Here is a 7,799-nt window from a genome sequence, read left to right on the forward strand (position 1 = left end):
TTAGGCAAGTACACAACGTTCGGAACACTGAGGAGAGGATTCTCCTTTGTAATTGGCATTGGGGCCGTGTCAATATCAGGCAGGAGCGGTGTCCAGTGACAGGATGCTCCACCCATGTCAGCAGGCTGGACCGGCATATGGACTCCCATACAGAGCTCAACAGAGCACAGAGGAGACGGGCTTTAGAGGAGGTGAAGAGACGTCTGACAATGGAGAGGCTGGCGGCATTGAGGGCATCGATCCCTGCCATCCCAGTGGCCACCGATTTTGATATTGTGGAGACTGCGAGGCAAGAAGAAGAGGAGGATAACTTTTTAGATACTTTTGCAGAGGAAGAGGAGGAAGAGGGCTGCACATATGATTACTGCCACTGCCAAGCACCACTTTTGAGGCTGCAGAAAGCTGTGAAAGAGAGGGATGAGGCCCTGACCAAGAAAAGTGAGACCATCCAATCCATTAGAGAGGACAACCTGAAGCTGATCTCTGAGCTGCATAGAGTGAGGAAGAGGTACCAGCTACTGAAAAGGCAGATGGGGATTCTCAGGGTGAGTCCGGCAAAGGAGAGGTCGGGCAAAGAGGTCCCTCAGCTTTCAGGCCGAGGCAGACACAGCCCAAGAGGAGCTGCAGCTGGACCAAGTGACAGGTTCAGGGGACCAGACAGAGGAGGCTACAGCGTCCGGATCTGGCAGCAAACTTATCTTCCCGGGCTCTGCCATCAGTAAGTACTGTTTCTTTAAATAGTGGCAAGTGTTTGTGTTGGAACAGTTTTTTTTTTTTTTTTAACAGCCTGACTGATTCATGTTGCCTCATGAGATTGTAATTATTGTCTAAAATGTTATGTTTCTTTGACAGGTGTGTTTCTTGAGGGATTCAGGAAGACCTGTGAGGGCCCCAATCCAAATTATAAGCTAAGGGAAAATTGTGCCGGAAAGATCAAAAGGGTGACGCAATTGTTGAACTACATGGCGAAGGATGAGACCTACCAATCCAATCTCATTTTCCTGACTAACCATGACAAAATAAGGGGGTAAGCAGAGTTCTTTCTTTTTAGTCTCATCAGCGTTCATTAACAATGCAGTAATTGATTGTATGATTTGTGTGTGTGTGTGTGTGTGTGTGTGTGTGTGTGTGTGTGTGTGTGTGTGTGTGTGTGTGTGTGTGTGTGTGTGTGTGTGTGTGAGTGTGTGTGTGTGTGTGTGTGTGTGTGTGTGTGTGTGTGTGTGTGTGTGTGTGTGTGTGTGTGTGTGTGTGTGTGTGTGTGTGTGTGTGTGTGTGTGTGTGTGTGTGTGTGTGTGTGTAAAGGTGAAAGACAGCAAGGAAGCCAAGGTGGTTTCCAGAAAGACCCTGATGGAGTGCCAGTCTCTTGCCAAGGCCAAGATCCCAGAAGTGCTGAGTACGTCTTTCTAAATCTGTGATGTCACTGTTATTACACACTTATAAACGTCAGACATGTATAGAGTGCAGTGTAAAGATGCCTGTTATTATTTTCATGTCCCCACAGAAACCTTGGAAGAAACAAGGACACAGAAAAATCAGTACCAGTTTTATGGAGACCTGTGGGCCTACTTTACCTCCATAGACGGCCATAGACCGGGCCTGGATAAGAACATGTTGGTGGAGGAGGTGGAGGAGGCTAAATGTGACCAGTCTGGGATGTATCTGATCAGTGTAAGTCTATAAACGTACACCTGAATGTGTTTATTTGTTTGTTTGGTTGGTTGGTTGTTTTTGGAAACAATTGCAGTCGCCTTTGCGTCATTTGTGTGTTTTTTCTGTTCAATTTCTAATAGGTGGAGGAACACAAAACGAAATAGAGACCATGGCATGGTCTAGATGTCGCTGACAAATGAGTACACTTGGTTTTTCAGACTTCCTCAAATTCAAGCACTGCCTCCCAGGGGGAAAGAAGTCCCAGCACTTTTTTTCAATTCTACAAGCACTCAGCTCAAGAACCTGCCTGCCTACCTGAGGGAGGTATGGAAGGAGATGGGTCTGCCTGAAACTCCTACCTTCACTGACCTGCGGACCTCCATTGTCACTCATGTAAGTCAGATTAGATATGAATAGAAGTACTGTAAGATCCTATTCCACTGTTGTCTGAAATAATATAAATTATTTTTATTTATTTGTGTCTGTGTGTGTGTGTGTGTGTGTGTGTGTGTCTTTTTTGCTTGTGTCTTACAGGTCAAAAACATGCTCCCGAAGGCTGACAGGGAAAGGGTGGCCAACTTCATGTGCCACGACATCCAGACCGCAGATACATTTTATGCCATCAATTTAAATCCGTCCCAAGCCAGTGAAACCAGGGCACTCTTCGAGGCAGCATTAAAGGGAGAAGATACCTCTGTCACCACCGAGAACCAGGCCTCCACCTCTTCAAAAAGAAAGCGGAAGGCAAGAGAGGAGGACTCCCTCTCCGAGGGGAGCACCACCCCGAAGAGACCAAGGTGATGTACCAGGAGTCTGGCCCGTCCTCCAGGGACTCGGAGGAGGAAGAGGTCGAGGATGAGGAACGGACGGCCAGACAACCTGTGGTAAGATCAGCTATTCCGACACCACACATTAGATTACCAAATGTGCTTGTACACCATGTAACAGTCAAACGTGCATTTTTTAATATATATATGTTCTCTTTTGTGTTTGCTGTGCCTGAAGACACCCTCCAAGTTGACCATGCCTGAGCTGGAGCAGTACCATACCCCGAGCAAGAAGCAGCTCATCCTCAGGCGCCGCATGGTGGTCGCCGTCAGCCCCCTGCTAGTCTCACCCATCAAATTGAAGAGCAAGTCTCCCCTCACCTCCCCCATTGTCACGATGCAAGGTATGCAGCAGCTGAATTCAAATGAAGACCGACTCAAAAAAGCCATTGCCTCAAGGAGGAGGAAGCTGGATGAGAAGGTGCACAAGGAAAGAGGGGAGACCTCTGTCAGCCAGAATGAAGGGGAATCGACCCACTTCAAGACTCAACAAGGGGAGGAAGGAAACAGCAGCACCTCTTACCAAGACTCTTAAAGACTCTCACATTTACACTGTTCTGATTTTGTGTTGTGTGGTTTTCTATTTTAGTGTGCTTGTTCAGATCATAAAATGTGTGTAATTTATTCAAACTGTCTAATCTATTTTCCATGTTGGTGTGATTCTTTATAATGTTCCAAGGTTTGCTCAGTTTAATAAAAAATGTTTTTGAGTAATTTATTGTGTTGTGCTTTTTTTAAGGTTTGGATTTGGTCTGTGTCACTTATATTGCAAGTGTTGAACCTGCACTGTCTTGTCTTTATTTTTTTAACCAACATTCACAGACAATAATCTTAATCCATTGTGTCTGTGAATGTTGGTAAAAAACAATAATCTTAATTAATTTCTCTCTGTTATTTATCAGAGTGAAATTACTTAGGAAATAGTCCATTTCAAAACCTTCTCAGAGTGTGAACACAATGCAGCTGCCAACTAGGTTTATTGTTGGTTTGACTTAGAGTTTTCAGAGTTTTATGTCCTGAAATAATTGTGTTTTTTCAACTTGGTAGCTTCATTTAGCACCTGTATCCACTCTTTTGTGTTCCTTAACTTAGTTTGGTTCATTTAAAAATAAGAATGCAATAACACACACTCTTATCCAGAAACACACTACTTAATAAACACACCAATTAATGAACACAACTTACATTTACATTTACGTCATTTAGCAGACACTCTTATCCAGAGCGACTTACAAATTGGTGCATTCACCTTATAGACAGTGGGTTAACCACTTTACAATATGTTATTTTTTAAATATTTTTTTAGGGGGGTGGGGTAAGGGGGTAGAAGGATTACTTTATCCTATCCCAGGTATTCCTTAAAGAGGTGGGGTTTCAAGTGTCTCCGGAAGGTGGTGAGTGACTCCGCTGTCCTGGCGTCGTGAGGGAGCTTGTTCCACCATTGGGGTGCCCGAGCAGCGAAAAGGTTTTGACTGGGCTGAGCGGGAACTGTGCTTCAGCAGAGGTAGGGGAGCCAGCAGACCTAAAGGAAGGCGGAGGTGGGCCAGAGGTGGATGAACGCAATGCCCTCGTTTGGGTGTAGGGACTGATGAGAGCCTGAAGGTACGGAGGTGCCGTTCCCCTCACAGCTCCGTAGGCAAGCACCATGGTCTTGTAGCAGATGCGAGTTTCAACTGGAAGCCAGTGGAGTGTGCGGAGGAGCGGGGTGACGTGAGAGAACTTGGGAAGGTTGAACACCAGACGGGCTGCAGCGTTCTGGATGAGTTGTAGGGGTCTAATGGCACAGGCAGGGAGCCCAGCCAACAACGAGTTGCAGTAATCCAGACGGGAGATGACAAGTGCCTGGATTAGGACCTGTGCCGCTTCCTGTGTAAGGCAGGGTCGTACTCTCCGAATGTTGTAGAGCATGAACCTACAGGATCGGATCACCGATCATAGGATGCCACCTTTCTAACAAGTCAGTTCGTCAAATTTCTACCCTGCTAGAGCTGCCCCGGTCAACGGTCAGTGCTGTTATTGTGAAGTGGAAACTTCTAGGAGCAGCAACGGCTCAGCCGTGAAGTGGTAGGCCACACAAGCTCACAGAATGGGACCGCTGAGTGCTGAAGCGCGTAAAACTTGTCTGTTCTCGGTTGCAACACTCACTACCGAGTTCCAAACTGCCTCTGGAAGCAACATCAGCCCAATAACTGTTAATTGGGAGATTCATGAAATGGGTTTCCATTGCCAAGCAGCCGCTTTACAAGCCTAAGATCACCATGTGCTGTGCCAGCGTCGGCTGGAGTGGTGTAAAGCTCGCCACCGTTGGACTCTGGAGCAGTGGAAACGCGTTCTCTGGAGTGATGAATCACGTTTCACCATCTGGCAGTCCTACGGACAAATCTTGTTTGGTGAATGCCAGGAGAATGCTACCTGCCCGAATGCATAGTGCCAACTGTAAAGTTTGGTGGAGGAGGAATAATGGTCTGGGGCTGTTTTTCATGGTTAGTGCTAGGCCCCTTAGTTCCAGTGAAGGGAAATCTTAACTCTACAGCATACAATGACATTCTAGATGATTCTGTGCCTCCAACTTTGTGGAAACAGTTTGGGGAAGACCCTTACGGCCAACATCAGTGGGGGACCAACTTCATATTAATGCCCATGATTTTGGAACGAGATGTTGGACAGAGCAGATGTCATGTAGTGTATCTACCTCCATCACTCCAGTATCCTTATAGTATATATATATATATATATATATATATATATATATATATATATATATATATATAGTATATAGTATATATATGTAGTATATACTTGGTATGACATTGGAAATATAGTACTGGAACTGACCCTGTATAAAGCTTGCTTAATTATCCTGTTTGTGTTCACAGAAACATGTATGGAGCCAGTACATGGAGACTTGCAAGATGATGTGATGAAGTCCAGACTGACAGATGGGATTGATACTGATGTCTCTGAATGGAGAGAGACCTGGCACTCTGACAGACAGGCTTGATACTGATGTCTCTGAAAGGAGAGAGACCTGGCACTCTGACAGACAGGCTTGATACTGATGTCTCTGAATGGAGAGAGACCTGGCACTCTGACAGACAGGCTTGATACTGATGTCTCTGAATGGAGAGAGACCTGGCACTCTGACAGACACGCTTGATACTGATGTATCTGAATGGAGAGAGACCTGGCACTCTGACAGACAGGCTTGATGCTGATGTCTCTGAATGGAGAGAGACCTGGCACTCTGACAGACAGGCTTGATACTGATGTCTCTGAATGGAAAGAGACCTGGCACTCTGACAGACAGGCTTGATACTGATGTCTCTGAATGGAGAGAGACCTGGCACTCTGACAGACAGGCTTGATACTGATGTCTCTGAATGGAGAGAGACCTGGCACTCTGACAGACAGGCTTGATACTGATGTCTCTGAATGGAGAGAGACCTGGCACTCTGACAGACAGGCTTGATACTGATGTCTCTGAATGGAGAGAGACCTGGCACTCTGACAGACAGGCTTGATACTGATGTCTCTGAATGGAGAGAGACCTGGCACTCTGACAGACAGGCTTGATACTGACACGTGGCACTTCGCATAAAAATGTTACTAGGCACAACATTTACTGGTATTGTCTTCTTGAACTGGTATCAGTTAATATGGGGAAGGAGAAACCCTGTGTATTCTGCACCAAGGGAACCTGACATGTTTCCCACCACACAGGAAGCTAGGACCACTCTGACATGTTACCAAGGTAACCCCATTACCACCACACAGGAAGCTAGGACCACTCTGACATGTTACCAAGGTAACCCCATTACCACCACACAGGAAGCTAGGACCACTCTGACATGTTACCAAGGTAACCCCATTACCACCACACAGGAAGCTAGGACCACTCTGACATGTTACCAAGGTAACCCCATTACCACCACACAGGAAGCTAGGACCACTCTGACATGTTCTCTCTCTCTCTCTCTCTCTCTCTCTGTCTCTCTCTCGCTGTCTCTCTCTCTCTGTCTCTCTCTCTCTCTCTCTCTCGCTGTCTCTCTCTCTCTGTCTCTCTCTCTCTCTCTCTCTTTCCCCATCTCTCTCTCTCTCTCGCTCTCTCGCTCTCTCGCTCTCTCGCTCTTCCCCCATCTCTCTCTCTCTTCCCCCATCTCTCTCTCTCTCTCTTTCTCTCTTTCTCTCGCTCTCGCTCTCGCTCTCTCTCTCTCTCTTCCCCTATCTCTCTCTCTCTTCCCCCCCATCTCTCTCTCTCTCTCTCTCTCTCTCTCTCTCTCTCTCTCCCCCCATCTCTCTCTCTCTCTCTCTCTCTCTCTCTCTCTCTCTGACTCACACATGGGCGTGCTGGGGATCCATGGCCGGGTTGGGGGGGGGGACCCCAAGTGGGGGCAAACCCCCCCCACCCGGATTCGACCAAAAGGGGGCGCCACCTGTCACTTTAGGACGGTTTTCACTAGGAGAACCAGGGGATGGCTCCTGACTCACACATGGGCGTGCTGGGGGTCCATGGCCGGGTTGGGGGGGACAAACCCATCTTAACCGTTCACCTGGAAATCGGATGGTTTTCACTAGGAGAACCAGGGACCGGCTCCTGAGTCACAGAAGGCCGAAATGGGTGCTCTTGGTCGGATTGGGGTGGAGGGTCAGACACCCCACATGGTAACCCTCCGGTTTTCACTAGGAGAACCAGGGACCGGCTCCTGAGTCACACATGGCCGAAATGGGTGCTCTTGGTCGGATTGGGGTGGGGGGTCAGACACCCCACTTCCAATTGGACATGGTATCCCGACGGTTTTCACTAGGAGAACCAGGGGAGGGCTCCTTCAGTCACACATGCCCAGGATGGGTGCTCATGTCCAGCTTGGGGGAGACCCCAAGGGGCTTGTGTGTTGGGGATGTGGGGTGTCTGGGGTGGGGGTGCACTGCCCCCCAGCTGATTTTTGGCCATGGGGTTGCGCCATTTCGCATTTTAGGACGGATTTCACTAGGAGAACCAGAGGAGGGCTCCTTCAGTCACACATGCCCAGGATGGGTGCTCATGTCTGGCTTGGGGGAGACCCCAAGGGGCTTGGGGGTTGGGGGTGGGGGGTGGTGGGGGTGTGGGTACACTGCCCTCCAGCTGATTTTCGGCCATGGGTTGGCGCCATTTCGCATTTTAGGACGGATTTCACTAGGAGAACCAGAGGAGGGCTCCTTCAGTCACACATGTCCAGGATGGGTGCTCATGACTGGCTTGGGGGAGACACCAAGGGGCTTGGGGGTTGGGGGGTGTGGGGTGTTGGGGGTGTGGGTGCACTGCCCCCCAGCTGATTTTCGGCC

The 7,799-nt window shown here is 48.3% G+C and overlaps 1 long non-coding RNA gene across 1 annotated transcript; it reads left to right on the forward strand.

Annotated features, from left to right (window-relative positions):
* Window positions 1-600: 600 nt before the first annotated feature.
* On the forward strand, window positions 601-1,343 carry LOC121562041. The gene is made up of 3 exons (XR_005999384.2): window positions 601-718; window positions 853-1,027; window positions 1,303-1,343. It is a non-coding gene; the product is annotated as an uncharacterized LOC121562041 (long non-coding RNA).
* The last annotated feature ends 6,456 nt before the right edge of the window (window positions 1,344-7,799 follow it).

The sequence above is a fragment of the Coregonus clupeaformis genome, unplaced genomic scaffold, assembly GCF_020615455.1.
Source record: "Coregonus clupeaformis isolate EN_2021a unplaced genomic scaffold, ASM2061545v1 scaf0612, whole genome shotgun sequence".
Classification (NCBI taxonomy): domain Eukaryota; kingdom Metazoa; phylum Chordata; class Actinopteri; order Salmoniformes; family Salmonidae; genus Coregonus; species Coregonus clupeaformis.